Source organism: Scyliorhinus canicula, chromosome 17 (assembly GCF_902713615.1).
Source record: "Scyliorhinus canicula chromosome 17, sScyCan1.1, whole genome shotgun sequence".
Lineage (NCBI taxonomy): Eukaryota > Metazoa > Chordata > Chondrichthyes > Carcharhiniformes > Scyliorhinidae > Scyliorhinus > Scyliorhinus canicula.
The window spans coordinates 24,860,991-24,876,794 of NC_052162.1; positions in this window are offsets into that span (position 1 = coordinate 24,860,991).

Below are 15,804 nucleotides of genomic sequence, written 5' to 3' on the forward strand. Positions count from 1 at the left end.
ATGGGAGTTAATTAATCTTTATAAACAGCACACGGTGTGCATGGAATTTCTGTTTGATTGTGAAGGTAACCAGTGCAAAAGATCACAGAATGCTATGCACAGATATGTTCAATGCCGATCGAGCCTCTGCGATTATCTTGTGTGAGTTTAGAAAATAGCGTGTTAGAAGCCGGCCCCACCTAAAAATGCTTTAGTCACATCCCTAGGCTGCATTAATCATATTTGGGAGATTCCATTGATTAAGCTCATTTGAAGAGCTTCAAGGAGCCGCTAAAATTTAAACTGATTCGTTGGGGCACAAGGGTGCATTTTAAGAGCTTTTAAATATTTAAAAAATTAATTTACCTAGACTGACTACAGTACCCCAGCACTGTTAGTTTTAGAAGTATTTTCAGTTATTTAAAATTGGGTTATTCAGAGGTGGTGGATTGGCTATGTGATTAGAAATGAAGATTGTTCTGTGGTTAACCCATTTTTAGTCACATTCATCAAATTGCACCAAGTTACTGTTCTTAAATACATTAAGGAAGATATGATACAAGCGTTTAAATGCAGCGCTTTGCACATTGGAACTTCTTAAATACCACACGTTCTCAAACCCCCATTGCTGCCCAAGCTGTTAGCATCTGGTGCAACTACATTCCTTTCAGGAACTGCAGTTATGTCATCTGTTTGATCGTGCATGACTATAAACGCACTATAAACAACACCCTAAGATTTTGGTGCTTTTAATGTTATTTTTCTGTGACCTAGTACTCTCTCTGAATTCTACAATAGTAGCCTCTGTTCGCTTAATAGTTGGGTAGTGAAATAGCCCAGAGTGCAGAACTTCCCGGTAGTCAGAATACCGGAGTGATTTTGCACCTGAAAGCCATTGTACTTAGATATTCGTCCATCTGCCCTGCTAAAGTAGATAATAGCAATATCATCAATTATGATATTTCCTTACACAGCAGCAATTTAGGGTAGATTGTCACGCATGCAGCTCCAGTGGGAGTAGAGACTTATTGGCTTTCGTTTCTATCTTCCCTGAATCGAGGAATACGGCGGTCAGGTGGAGTTGAGGTGGAAGGTCAGCCATTGCCGTAGAAAGATCTTATTGAATGGCGAAGCAGGCTCAATTGCCTGTGTGATCTATTCCTGCTCCTAATGATTTTGTTCTTCTGTTTGAGCTGTTTACTTTAAGTTATTTGAAACGGATGAATGCCTTTGTCAAAATAGCAGTGACCAGAAAATATGTGCTAATACTGCAGGATGTGAAAATCCCAGACATCGTAGTCGGGCCTCACGGTAGCATGGTGGTTAGCATCAATGCTTCACAGCTCCAGGGTCCCAGGTTCGATTCCCGGCTGGGTCACTGTCTGTGTGGAGTCTGCACGTCCTCCCTGTGTGTGCTTGGGTTTCCTCCGGTTTCCTCCCACAGTCCAAAGATGTGCGGGTTAGGTGGATTGGCCATGCTAAATTGCCCGTAGTGTAAGGTTAATGGGGGGATTGTTGGGTTACGGGTATACGGGTTACGTGGGTTTAAGTAGGGTGATCATTGCTCGGCACAACATCGAGGGCCGAAGGGCCTGTTCTGTGCTGTACTGTTCTATGTTCTATCTCATTCTATGACCAGATCTATCTGACAAACCATAATAAGACAAGTGTAAATGTCTATTTTGCCATATGGCGATCACCAATTTACTTGTGCTCACGCACAATCAGACACACGCATCTTTTGTAAGCAATAGATAGTCCAGGGTAATCTGTAATTTTGATTGCTCCTCACCCCACATTGGGCCAACTGATAATCATCTGGAACTTGGTGTGCCTCAACCCTTTCAGCATACTACCCATTATCCATAGGCTGGGTCCTGAATGGGGCAGCAGGCACTCTCAATCGCGAGTCCCTACCTCTGGAGCCGATCCCAATGTTACCAGGGGTCACTAGAACTTCTTAATCTCACAATTGACTGACTAGCAGTCCCTGGAATCAGTAAAATAAGGGAACCCCATTGGACACGATAATGACAGGAGTCCAGCACAGCCTCTAAGAAGATTGCATCATTTACCCTCTGATTTTTGTCATCCCTCTCTGGAAAATTGATTCCACAGCTACCAGCTGACCTCCAGATCCAAATCCCAGCGACCATCTTCACGTTTATTCTCTTGTTAGTAAGTGCTAGCTCTTTGATCATTGGGACACACAATCAAATCCAAGGAAAAATTACCAACTACTAAAATCGGTCTATTTAAACTCCTAACGTCTGCACATGACTCCTTTCTACAAAACTTTGTTTCCTGCTGTCATATTTTTGTCAGAATTTCATGTCAGATTTTCTCTCTCTCTGCATTTCAGTGCAGACTGTCTCTATAAACATGTCATGTGGGAAAGGAGTAGGTCAATTAGCCCCTTAGGCTTGTTGCATCATTCAGTCATAGTTAGACCATGGATGATCTGATCTTGATCTATTACATCCTCCTCCTAGTTTTGGGAGTAAATAAAAAATTGGTTGAATAGCAAGGCCACTGGAGGCTTGTGTATATATTTGTGTATGTGATATCATTCAGCTTATTTATTGAGGCGATGTCAATTCATCTTTTTCAATAGTCGTATTCTTTGGTTTCCTCCTTCTGCTAAGATGAGGCAGACCAATTTGATTATTTCAACTATTTTAATTACAACTGCACCATTTTGACTGTGTTCACAGGCAGCACGATAGCACAGTGGTTAGCACGGTTGTCTAGGGTCATCACTAGGGTTCCAGGTTCGATTCCCGTCTTCGGTCACTCTGGGCGGAGTCTCCCCATGTCGGCGTGGGTTTCCTCCGGGTGCTCTGGTTTCCTCCCACAAGTCCCGAAAGACGAGCTTGTTAGGTGAATTGGACATTCTGAATTCTCCCTCTGTGTACCCGAACAGGCGCCGGAGTGTGGCGACTAGGGGATTTTCACAGTAACTTCATTGCAGTGTTAATTTAAGCCTACTTGTGACTATAATAAAGATTATTATTATATATGCCAAAAATAATCTAGGAAATAGTGAAAACAATCTGAATTGGTTCAAATCTACATTTTTGTTCTTGCTTTTGGATTTAAACAAAGGACCCCAAAGAGATGAGAACCAGTACAAGCTCCCACCCGTGCTGTGTCCGCAGGGGTCTGTATTAAAATGTGTAAAGAGCAAATTATAAATTACAAACTGAAGATTATTAAGTAAAACCAGGCAGTGTTTCCTGAGTAAAAGTTTAACTATCTTTAGGACCTTGTACTTTTCAAACTACCACTGGACTGGTATTGCAAAAGCAGGGTTGACATTTGGTAGCCAGCCTTCACCTTTTTAGTGTTTGGCACAAAATTGGATTTAGATCATCACCAGGCAGCCTGTCTTCCCTTTCCCTCTCTTCAATTCCTTACTTGAACTCTTCCAGCTTTTATTCTCTCTGGGATAGGTTCTGCAAAATTTCTCCATGAACCCCAAAGATAATAAAGGAAAACATCCATCCTGAAACCCAGCCAGTTGTATTCCTCAAACAACTTTCATGGTTGTATCAAAATGAAATGAAATGAAAATCGCTTATTGTCACGAGAAGGCTTCAATGAAGTTACTGTGAAAAGCCCCTAGCATCATATTCATGGGATATTGGATCATTTGTCTGTACTTAACAATATTGTTACAGATACAAAGTTTATAAGATAGTTCTGGTTTGGGATTGTACCTCTAATTTAGATAAAATGGAGGCACGTGACCAGTTCTGAATTCTGTTCGACAACATCTTTGTGTTGATAGGTTAAAGGGTTCCCAGGTCATTTTACTGGGAGGAAAGTACGAGCTATTCGTGTCTGTAAACAAAGACCAGGGCAACTGTGCTGACAGTGGATAGACTGTTAATCTCCATGTTCCAGAAACGTATAGGGAATGTCAGGTTTGTAAACGGTTATAGAACATAGAACATAGAACATAGAGCACAGAACAGGCCCTTCGGCCCTCGATGTTGTGCCGAGCAATGATCACCCTACTCAAACCCACGTATCCACCCTATACCAGTAACCCAACAACCCCCCCTTAACCTTTAGGACACTACGGGCAATTTAGCATGGCCAATCCACCTAACCCGCACATCTTTGGACTGTGGGAGGAAACCGGAGCACCCGGAGGAAACCCACGCACACATGGGGAGGACGTGCAGACTCCACACAGACAGTGACCCAGCCGGGAATCGAACCTGGGACCCTGGAGCTGTGAAGCATTTATGCTAACCACCATGCTACCGTGCTGCCCGAATACTTTAAACTGTCTATCTAACATCAAGAAAAAATAAAGTTTAAGATCCAAATGATAGCCAACTAGTATTTCTACCTGGATACAAGACCCATGTGATTCATGCTGTCATGGAGATGGACATTGAGAGGGGAAAAGTCCAGAGGAAGCCATTGTACGATCGGGCTGCAGGTTTTCCTAAAATATCTCTGAATCTTACAAACAGGAATAGTCCGCAAGAATTCCAAGAGAGAGACAAAGTCGAGACTTTTCTGTTTTTCACCACACAGGATGTAGGTGGAAACTTTGTGCTTGGATTATAGAGACCAAGTTCAACAGGATTTAAATTAATCTGAAAGATTTGCCAAACTTTGGCTAGAGGGAAGGTTCTCCAATTTCTCTCTCATCATGAAAGACAGTTTGGAAAGTAGTATTTATCCAACTAGAAAAGAAAAAAAAGTGGCTGAGAAGAATTTTGGATTGGTTTCTGGAGAATGAAGGGAGATTTTTAGTTATCATAAAGATTAAATGGTGATCCTTTTTGCAATTTAATTGAGGGGCTCGTTGGTCTCGGGGTATGATGCTCGCTTTGGGTGTCTCGGGGTCAAATTTATGAGAGGTCCTGGGTTCAAATCCCGGACGAGTCCTTTGATGGTGTTTTCTGTTTTCTTTTTGCAATTTAGAGTATAAATTCTGTGAAACGTTTTATTGACTGATTGACCGCCAGCCCTCCAAGGCAGAACTTCCTTCCAAGGGCAGACGGATGTCCCCCCCTGCTGCCGATCAATGCTAAATTGAACGTGAAATGGCAGTGGACTTGTCAGTGTTGGCAGGGACAGGTTACGCACCGACTCTCCTTGTCATGTTGAAAAATCCAGGCCGTAGTGTTTTGGGCACCAAGTATTCGTGGCTGTTCCATTTATTTATTTAATAAATGCAAATCTCCCAGGTTAAGCGTTCGCCCCCTCATTTGATGAATTAAGGTGATTAGTCCATCACTTCGTCTGGAGAGGGGACACTCCTCGCTAATGTGCAGCACATCTTGCTTCTCTCCACAAATAAATTGGGGGTTTGTACAGAGGCCCTATTGGTGGAGGTTGGCAGCTCAGGGGTCCTGGCCTGTCCTAACGTGTTTAACAAGGACCACTGTCATCGCGGCAGTTCAAAGTCTGCCATTCGACAGATGGGGTTTGTCACGAGGAAGTTGCCCATTCCATAACCCCGGCACAGGGCCCTTTCCAAAACCTTTAAAGCGCGACCAGGTTAGCACATTTAAATCAGCATTTCAATATGCCGAGACTGTTTGGATTCTCCCGGCTCCTGATATTCTCCCCTCCGCTGGCAGGAATCACGGCTGGTCTCCACCACCGGAGACCAGACGTGATGAGCCCCCGGGGAAGGGTACTCTGAGGACGTTGTAATCTCCAGGTGATCAGGGACGTGGCGGGCAATGCCGTCGTGTTTCCCCCTGCCACCCGGGTAATGCCAGGTTAGCACTGCCGAGGGGTGGGGCCTGAAAGAGATGGGAAATGAAGGGCGAGGCATGAAGGGGGTGGAGAGATGAAGGGGGGGGGGGGGGGGGCGGTGATGGTGTTTTTAGGTCCAGCCCCTCTCCATGTCGGTGCAGAACCTGGATTGCGCCAACCCACCTGGCGGGCATTGGAGACCACTTTGAAATTTTTTGGAAGAGTTGCACCCCTTATTTTTAAATGGAATATTCTAATCTAGTGAACGAATGCAGCTTTTCCTGTGATATAATGAATTTTAATGGAAGCCGCATATATTTGACTATGACCATGGATACAGTCCCTTGTGTGCATGTTTAGATCTGCCCCGGGCACCATTCATCTATGTGTGTCACTTTAGGAAGGACTTGACCCTCTTTTTAAGACACTGCTTTGTACAATGCTTTAACTAGTACATGACTTGACAAGAAAATTAAGTGGAAATACCTTGGCTGAGTGTGGACTTCAATTATTAAGATTGTAATTCTTAGGCTGTGTTTTCGAATTTGCATGCTGCTGCAGCTTAGTGAATTCACGTGACAGCAGTAGGAAGCCTTGAGCTGCTTAAAGTACCTAACCATTATAACTATGCTGTTGTCTGATACAGAACTGGCAAACCAAACAGGGGCTGGTTTAGCTCACTCGGCTAAATCGCTGGCTTTTAAAGCAGACCAAGCAAGCCAGCAGCACGGTTCGATTCCCGTACCAGCCTCCCCGGACAGGTGCCGGAATGTGGCGACTAGGGGCTTTTCACAGTAACTTCTTTGAAGCCTACTCGTGACAATAAGTGATTTACATTTCATTTAATTTCATTGGTTAATTGAGATACCCCCCTCCCCCCGCTGGGGTGGGGGAGCATGGGGAGGACGAGGTTTCCTACCCCATAGGCGCCATGCGGGATGTTGCATTCCTTCTCCCCCCCCCCCCCCCCAAAAGGTCCACAGGCCTCGATGAATAATCATGTTGAGGGGGGGGGGGGCAGGTAGGGGATGTCGGAGTCTCTTCGGCTGCAGCAAGTCATCGTGAGGTGGATAGGCTGGATCTGCCGGCTTATACCTCGCTGGTGAACGCCGTCTGCGGCAGAGTGGCGGACGATTGGCAGGAGGTGAATGAACTATGGTGTCGGTGTCTCAGAATACACAACTTCGGACATGTCGGCTTCGAGAGAGACTTGACGCGTCGCAGCAGGCTGGTTCGGCAATGGAGTTGGAGGATCCAGGATAGGCGCTTTCCGAGGCACCGTACGAGGGAGCAACCTCCGTGAGAGAATGTGATCCTGGTGCCTTTCCATCAGTTGCCCCCAAACCTGAATTTTTTGTAGGACTGGTCCTGTTTGACAGATGCCAATCCCAGAGAGCCAGTGAGTACCATCATTGAAGTTACAAACAAACACCTCATCGTCAGGCGTGAAATGTCGAAGAGGTCGGCGTCAAACTGGGCAACTCCTTACAAATCTTGGTTATGGCACACCTTTGCGCTGATATCTGGTAGAATCAAACTCGGTGTGTTAAGCCTACGACCTATTAATATCACAGCGGGGGCCATCCCAGTTACTGCGCGCACAGTGAATACAAATCGTGCCAGTCTTGTGTCTACTGGGCGGACGTCTGTTTCCTAAACCCTCGTTTAACTGTCTGCACAGCCCTCTCTGCCAAACCATTCGATGCTGGATGCTGTGGTCAGTGTGAACGTGGCGAATCCGGTTGTTCTTCACAAAAGAGGCAAACTCGTCACTTGTGAAATAGGTCCCGTTATCGGTCACGAGTACCTCAGGAATTCCGAAGGTGGAAAAAGAAGTGGTCAATCGCTCGATGGTTGCCCGGCAAGTGGTCATCATCACCATCTTATGAACCTCCAGCCACTTGGAGTGGGCGTCCACCAGGATGAGAAACATTGAACCCAAGAAAGGACCGGCAGAATTGGCGTGTACGCAAGCCCAAGGGGACTCCAGCCACTCCAAAGGTGTTGGGGTGTTAATGCCGGAGGTTCCTGGTTCTCTTGACAGATGGAGCACCACTGGGTCAACGTCTTGATGTCCATGTCCAAACCCACCCATCAGACATAGCTTCTAGCTGCTTCTTCGTTTTGGACACATCAGGATGTCTGTTGTGAAGATCCTTCAACACAATACCCTGTCCTTTGGCTGGGACAAAAACCCTGGTGCCTCACCCTGATACCCCACAGTCAGCTCTGACAATTTTGTGGAGAAACTCTACAACTCCCCTGGAGTCACAGCTGCGCACCGTATCGCGCACGATGTGGCACCCTGGCAAGTATAGCATCGGTTTGCGTCCAGTCATGAACACATGAGGCAGTGACGGGCAAGGAGTCCATGCAATTCAGGACAGCAATCACTTTGTCTGTCATAGGAGGGTTCACCGATTTGATCTGAAGGGGAAGAGGGCTCAATGCATCTGCATGTGCAATCTGGGCCCCTGGTTGGTGCTTAAAAGAGTATTCGTAAGCAGCCAATAACATAGCCAACCGCTGATTCCTCGCAGACGTTGTTGGCGGAATCGCCTCGTCTATATGGAGGACGTTTAGGAATGGCTTGTGATCGGTGGCGATAAAAAAAAATGGCGGACATAGACCTAATGATGAAATCGCTTAACACCGGATATCGCTGCCAGACCTTCTTTTTTCGACCTGGACATATCTTATTTTGGCTACAGCCAGCGTCAGGGAGGCAGAAGTGATCAGTCACGGCCGTTGCCATCTGATGGGACAGCAATGTCCTAATGCTATACGGTGAAGCATCTAATGTGGTGGATAATGGTTTTGAAGAGTCAAAATGTGTCAATACCGCTGAAGAAGCCAACTGCTGCTTCACCTTTTTAAACGCCGTACCCTGGGCCTTGCCCATGCCCAAGTGGAGAGGAGCTAGGATAGTAGACAAATGTGGAATAAGTTGCCCATGGTAATTTACTAGTCCAAGAAAAGAGTAAAGAGTAAAGTTGTGTGGCTGCCCAATCAGCGAAGCACATAGACCGAATAATGTTCAAACTTTTCAAACGCCAAAGTTTGGTCTCAACCTTCTCCACCATAGCATTACCCTGTATAAGTGGCCAACGAAGCGGCCGTGTAAGCCAAAGACAAAGTCTGCATCGCTTGTTTGATAAGATCAAATGTGCTCTGCACCACCACAAATTCGGCTGCTCCCCTGTCCATCTCCATTTGGAGCATATGAGCATTCGCTGGTATCGGAACACAAATAGAAGCCACATGGGGTGCGCCCAAACAGTTCAACTACATCTTGCTCTCATCCTCTGCCTATTCTGGGTCATGGGTCATCCAGATACAAGGCCTGGCCCTGGGGCTGGCTCTTACCTCGACCGAGATGCCTGGAGCGCTGGCCCTCCTGCCTGCGGGTGCGCCAGGTCCAACGTCGACGTATTGCACACAGGCCGGAATTGCCTTCAGCTGAGTTCGGGAACGTCGCACATCTTGGTGCCCGGCTCTTCGTCCAGAGGCCAGAGTCACACAGGCGTTCGGTCCGGGCTGCGGGATACAATGGGAGGGGGGGTGGAATGCTCCAAAATGTTCACTTCCATCCCCTGTATCTCCTGGGCTTCACGTTCCGTGCTCTCTTGGGACAGGGAGATCTGTAGCACCCACTGAAAAGTTAGGGAAATGTCACCCAAAATGTTTTTCCGAGTTTCCATCTTATTGATCCCACAGACCAAGCGATCGTGGAGGACATCGAACAAAACAGTTCCATGCTTGCAAAACTCGTCTGTCTTCCGTAGCCGAGGTACAAACTCAGTGATGGAGTCACTGGTGGACCTCGCTTCCATATTAAAACAATATCTTTGAATGATTATCCATGGGGTTGAGTTAAAGTGTTACGCCACAAGTGCCATGAGCTGGTCGAATGACAGAGTTTCTGGTGTGGCCGGGTATGTGAGATTCTGGATCACTCCGAACATTTGCGGTCCACAAGCGTTCGATCTCCGTGATACTGTGGGCCCGGAAGTAATAACGCATTAATTCAGTCTATTGGTTCTAGTCTTCAACACCGGTGTCAAATACATCTCGCCACCCAACAGAGGCCGGAGAGTTAAAGAAATCCAAACCTGGGTCCAGAAAATCGGGGAGGTGGCTCTGCTGAGTAGGTCGCAGCGTTGACAGCAAACCAGTTTACTCCTCGTCGCCAGTTTAATAAGGACACTGAGAGTCCACACCGAGTAAAATAAGATCAACATTTTATTTTGCATCCTAGGAGATCACTACCGGGTTCCTCTCTGGTCGGTGCTTTACTGGCTGACCTTGTATACAGTGATTGACTGAGATACCCCGCCCCTAGCGGCTGAGCTCATACTCGGCACGGAGCACGGGGAAGACGAGCATTCCCATCCCGTCGGTCCCGTGCAGGATAATACAAGTTGCTTCATGTTTAATGCAACTCCTATCTTTTCTTGACTCCATTTCTTGACATCACAATTTCCTCATGTCTCAAATGGGACTCGCATGTCGTCATAGCTAAAACTAGTGCAAACTTACTTAACCCCCTGATACCATTGCCCCAAACACTCATTTTCTCCTCAGCAACTCTTAGCTTTCTTAAAAAGCTCAAGGCATCCAAGGTTTGAAATGTGTTTGAGGAAACTCTTGCAACCTCTGTGGCATTCCTGACTGGAAGATGACAAAAAGATTGATGTCTGACCGACTAGGCTCCTGGTTAAGCAATGCCTCAATTTTAAAACTCACATCCTTCTTTTCAAATTGATCGCTGGTCTCGCGCGCACACCCCATCTCTGTGATCTCCTTTAATGTGGCTTGGAGTCAAACTGTGTTTTTATAACGTCCCTGGGAAGCACCGCAAGACATTTTATTACTTCAAATTTATATTGCTTTTAAATTCATGATGGGATGTGGCCGTCACCAGCTCAGCAGCATTTATTGTTGATCCATAAATGCGCTTGCATGAGCAATAAATGCTGGTCTAGCCAGTGACACTCTCAACCCATAAATGAATGAAAAAAAATATATGTACAAGTTGTTATTGGTTTAAAGAAAGCCCTGTCTGAACCAAGTGCCAAATCCCATAGGAAGCTCTATACTCCAATGAAGACTACTGCCTTCAGGAAAGAGGAGAGGTAATATTCAGAACTGTTTGCATTGATAAGGATGTGTATCGCTCAATTGTAAATCTGGCATTGAGAGCTCTACATCTAGGTGGTGCAGTTTCTGATGGCAAACTTTTAATTTAATAATCTTTATTGTCACACTTTAACACTGCAATGAAATTACTGTGAAAAGCCCCTAGTCGCCACACTCCAGCGCCTGTTTGGGTACACTGAGGAAGAATTCAGAATGTCCAATTTACCTAACAAGCACGTCTTTTGGAACTTGTGGGAGGAAATCGGAGCACCAGGAGGAAACCCACGGAGACACGGGGAGAACCTGCAGACTTCACACAGGCAGTGACCCAAGCCGCGAATAGAACCTGGTGCTGTGAAGCAACAGTGCTAACCACTGTGCTGCCGTGCCGACCTATTATCTGTTTTTAATTTTCCTGTAGATCTATACTTAAAAATCCATTACTTTCTCAAAGCGCTGAAATTCTTGCTCAGCTGTATATTGTCTTAGCAGATAAAAACGCACGTTTAATTTCCTGTTGACTTTTAACTTGGACAGTGCAGTTACTTGCATCAATAATTGTCATGTCAATGCAATCCATTGTGGTCATTTCAGGAGAATGTGAATGTCAGCCTTAATTGATCCCGACAATCTCACAGGTCTGAGCAAGTTTAAATTGGAAACATGCAGTCTCTAGCTGGGACTGGAAGTGCACCCAGAGCTCTTTATGGAGCAAACTACAAATTATGCGAGAGCAGGCTGGGACGGTCTGTACAGTGGGTGCACATACTGCCCTTTCCAAGTACTGAAACGTGAACAAAGAAAGGCAAATGCCAGAGTTTAAAGCTGTGTGGACCAGTTGGACAGCAGAGGTGCACCTGTGGTAGCACAGCTGCAAGTCCCATGTACAACCTTAAACACAAGTGGGAGAAATGCGCACTGGAATAACAGCCAGAGAATGTTCTGGACTGTTGGTGCCTAAAGTGGAAAATGGAAGCCTGTGGAAACAAATAGCACTCTGTTGGAAGAAAAGTTTTTACATTTTGTGCAACAATGGACTTGTTCCTGACATTAAGAGAAAAGCCATTCCATTAGCAGCGTGGAAGCAGCCAGGGCTGATTATTACTTGGCCTTTGATGAGGTCCTTAGAAACACATAATCAAATTCCTCTTCAGCCTGAGGCTTTTAAGATCTTGGAAGCACTTTTTGCAATTAGTTGATGAAAAGCCGCTATACTCTGCAGACAGCATCCTGCTTGAGACCCCCTGCTGGATTGTTGAACCGAGCAATTCATGCAAGACTCTTAAGTTGAACAAGGACAATTGTAGCTCTCTGGACAATGCGCAGTTGGCCTGTTCAGATTTCACATTTTAGGAATTGGATTTCTTTCTGGTTTAGTTGTGTGTGTTTTGAGGTAATTTGTTTATATCTTTTCAGCCCAACTTAGCACAAAAAGTGCAGATACTGAACTTGTCCTATCTAATGTTGCACTTAGTAATGAGGCACAGCCATTGCAGCAAAGACTTTCAGCTGATTTAAAGCTGCCCTTTCTCACTTCCCCATCCCCCAATGCCCCCCACCAAGAAGTTTTAACCACTAAAGTACTGAATCTAATATGGAAAACCAGAACTACACTGCCTGCCCATCACCCAATTGTCTGACAAAGAGTCATCCAGACTCAACACGTTAGCTCCCTCCTCTCTCTGCACAGATGCTGTCAGGCCTGCTGAGATTGTCCAGTAGTTTCTATTTTAGACCCAATCCTAAATGTCAAAGAGCCAGATTTTAAAAGATGTTGGGGTGAATTCTCCGAAGATGGGAATCTCTGTTCCGCGGGCAGTGCACCCCCACCCAGGGGTTTCCCAGCTGTGTGGGGTGGCTACAATAGGAAACCACGTTGGCTGGCGCGGGAATGGAGACTCCCGCTGCCGGTGATGGCACGGCGCCGAGGAACACCCGGCTGGGAAGGTGGAGAATTCCGTTGTTATTTGCTTCATATCTGTGGGTTGAAGCAAACTGTTCCAACTCGCTTTTTAACGAGAGCCTACTTTTCTCTTTCTGTAGTGTTAAATTACTCTTCACTATATCCAAGATTTAGGACCTGTCAAAGGAGGCTAGGTCTTGCTACTCTTTAGCACTTGGAAAATCTTGCAACACCAAGGTTGCCATTGTGGCCTTGTCCAATGGGATGCCCAAGGATACATATTTTGACACCAAGCTGTTATCAGTAATCCTTTTCTGATATCTTGATCCACGGTCTGGCCCTTCAGCTCCTCCAAGAACTTCCAGGCACCTCCTTTCTAGTTGAATTTCAACGTTTGAACCATGTTTGAATTTCATAAATTACTGGAAACCTCAATTCAAAACCTACTAGCTTTATGACATGCACCTCAATGGCCCTTCGAGAAACGCTCCTGATCTTGGTGCTTATTATGTTATATTATTCAATAGGATTACCCCAAATTGGGGTCGGTTCATCCTTTTCATGGGCTCACCTTTGACTAGATACAGTGTAATATTTATACATTTTTGAAAATGTAGGTGAACAGTAGCAGGTCTAAGGACGAACCTTGAGATTTAATTACATTATGTATTGCTATCTTGGTTTATCACGAACCCACAAGGCGTGCTATTAAAACAGCGTGTTAAAGCACATCATTAAAGATATCTTGGCGACCCAGCTACCACATTCCCAAAGTGAAATCCTGCATCATGTCAGTTGCATATCCTTAAATCCTAAGAAAGGTTCATTGTATTGGATTGGATTTGTTTATTGTCACGTGTACCGAGGTACAGTGAAAAGTATTTTTCTGCAAGCAGCTCAACAGATCATTCAGTACATGGGAAGAAAAGGGAATTAAACAGAATTCAAGAAAATACATGAGAATACATAATAGGGCAACACAATATATACAATGTAACTACATAAGCATTGGCATCGGATAAAACATACATGGGTGTAGTGTTAATGAGGTCAGGAATGAGGTATTCCTGGTGGCCGGTAATCTCGGACTATTTTGCTGCACAAAGTCATCGGGACGAAGGGCTACCGATTTAAGTAGACTTTTATATTGGACACCGGAAAATCATCGATAACCAGTTTGAATTGCAGATTTGATTTCTCCAACACTTTCTTTGCTCTTCCTCGGAGATCTCACCTACATATAGGCTATCCTGTACTATATCCTGCCCTTTTCATGGGCTCACCTTTGACTAGATACAGTGTAATATTTATACATTTTTGAAAATGTAGGTGAACAGCAGCAGGAACAGTAAGGGCACCGCTGCCAGTAGAGTTTTAGGGGCAGCACGGTAGCATTGTGGATAGCACAATCGCTTCACAGCTCCAGGGTCCCAGGTTCGATTCTGGCTTGGGTCACTGTCTGTGCGGAGTCTGCACATCCTCCCCGTGCGTCCGTGGGTTTCCTCCAGGTGCTCCGGTTTCCTCCCACAGTCCAAAGATGTGCAGGTTAGGTGGATTGGCCATGCTAAATTGCCCTTAGTGTCCAAAATTGCCCTTAGTGTTGGGTGGGGTTATTGGGTTATGGGGATAGGGTGGAGTTGTTGACCTTGGGTAGGGTGCTCTTTCCAAGAGCCGGTGCAGACTCGATGGGCCGAATGGCCTCCTTCTGCACTGTAAATTCTATGATTCTATGATCTATGATATTCTGCTCAACTGTCACCTCTGTTCTGACTAGCCTCCACTGACTTTTCCTTCCTAAATAATTGATATTAAAACTCTCTTCCTAGATTGTTGGACTTTTGTAATCTTCACCAACGTTATGGGCCGAGATTTTTATCTTTGAGGCGTGTGATGAATGTCCAAATTTCAGATATATTGCATTATACGTATTTGGTGCAGTAGGAGCTAAAAGCCTGGGTTAGAGTGTGTATGACTGCTGCAGTAGTATTTTTAAAGATCTTGGTTTGAAAGACGGCTGGGCTTTTTGCAGCCAGAGGTGCAATTAAAGCATTGTAACGTTTGGGCTAATGGACTTTTATTTATATTAATAGGGTTCACAGCAGAATAGCTAATTAGTGACACTTTGTTCAGCTTTGCAAGATGATGTAGTTAAATGGAGGAGCCAGGGATTGAAGCAGTCAGGTGTTGAGGTTTTCAGAGTTAGCTTTTGGCTGGAAGGTGAGCTGAAAAGGTTTATGAAGAAATATAGCCAGAGATTCTGCATTATTCTGACGGGGTCAGGTCTCTTTCTTTAAGCAGTCTCAAAAGATCTCTCTTTCTCAAAGTGGAGTATTCAAGATATCTCTATACAGCAAATATTCCTGAGTGCAAACTGTATTTCAAAGTGGATTGGGATCTGAGATGGTTTTGTTGTTTGAGTGGGAATAAAGATGGCAGTTAAGGGTTATGTCACGGTATTGATCAGCATTGTTTAAGGGTAATTGTAAGCTATTTTCTTATGTGATGTTAAAGATATTTTAATACTGTGTCAGTAATAAAGTAAATAAAAATAAATAAAATAAATAATAATAAAAACAATAATAAATAAAATAATAACAAAAAAAATAATTTAAAATAAATAAAATAAATAACCTTTATTGTCACAAGTAGGCTTACATTAACACTGCAATGAAGTTACTGTGAAAAGCCCTAGTCGCCACATTCCGGCACCTGTTCGGGTACACGGAGAATTCAGAATTCTCAGCTGGTACGGAAATTGAACCCGCGCTGCTGGCCTTGTTCTGCATTACAAACCAGCTGCCTAGCCCACTCAGCTAAACCAGCCCATAGTTTGTTTTAATATGCCGTATCCCCATTTTGCGTGAAATCGTTCCTGGAGTGAGGTATCCTTTCCACACAGTCTAGCAAAATTGAAATAAAATACTCTGTCCAGTATTGAAGCCACTTTTGGGGTCTGGTCCCAATTGTAATAGGCGAGTAATGGGAGTAAGACAATTTCCCAGTTCCGTCTGCCCAGCTAGGGAGAAATTGTCAGCAAAGGCAGAATTTTTGTTTTG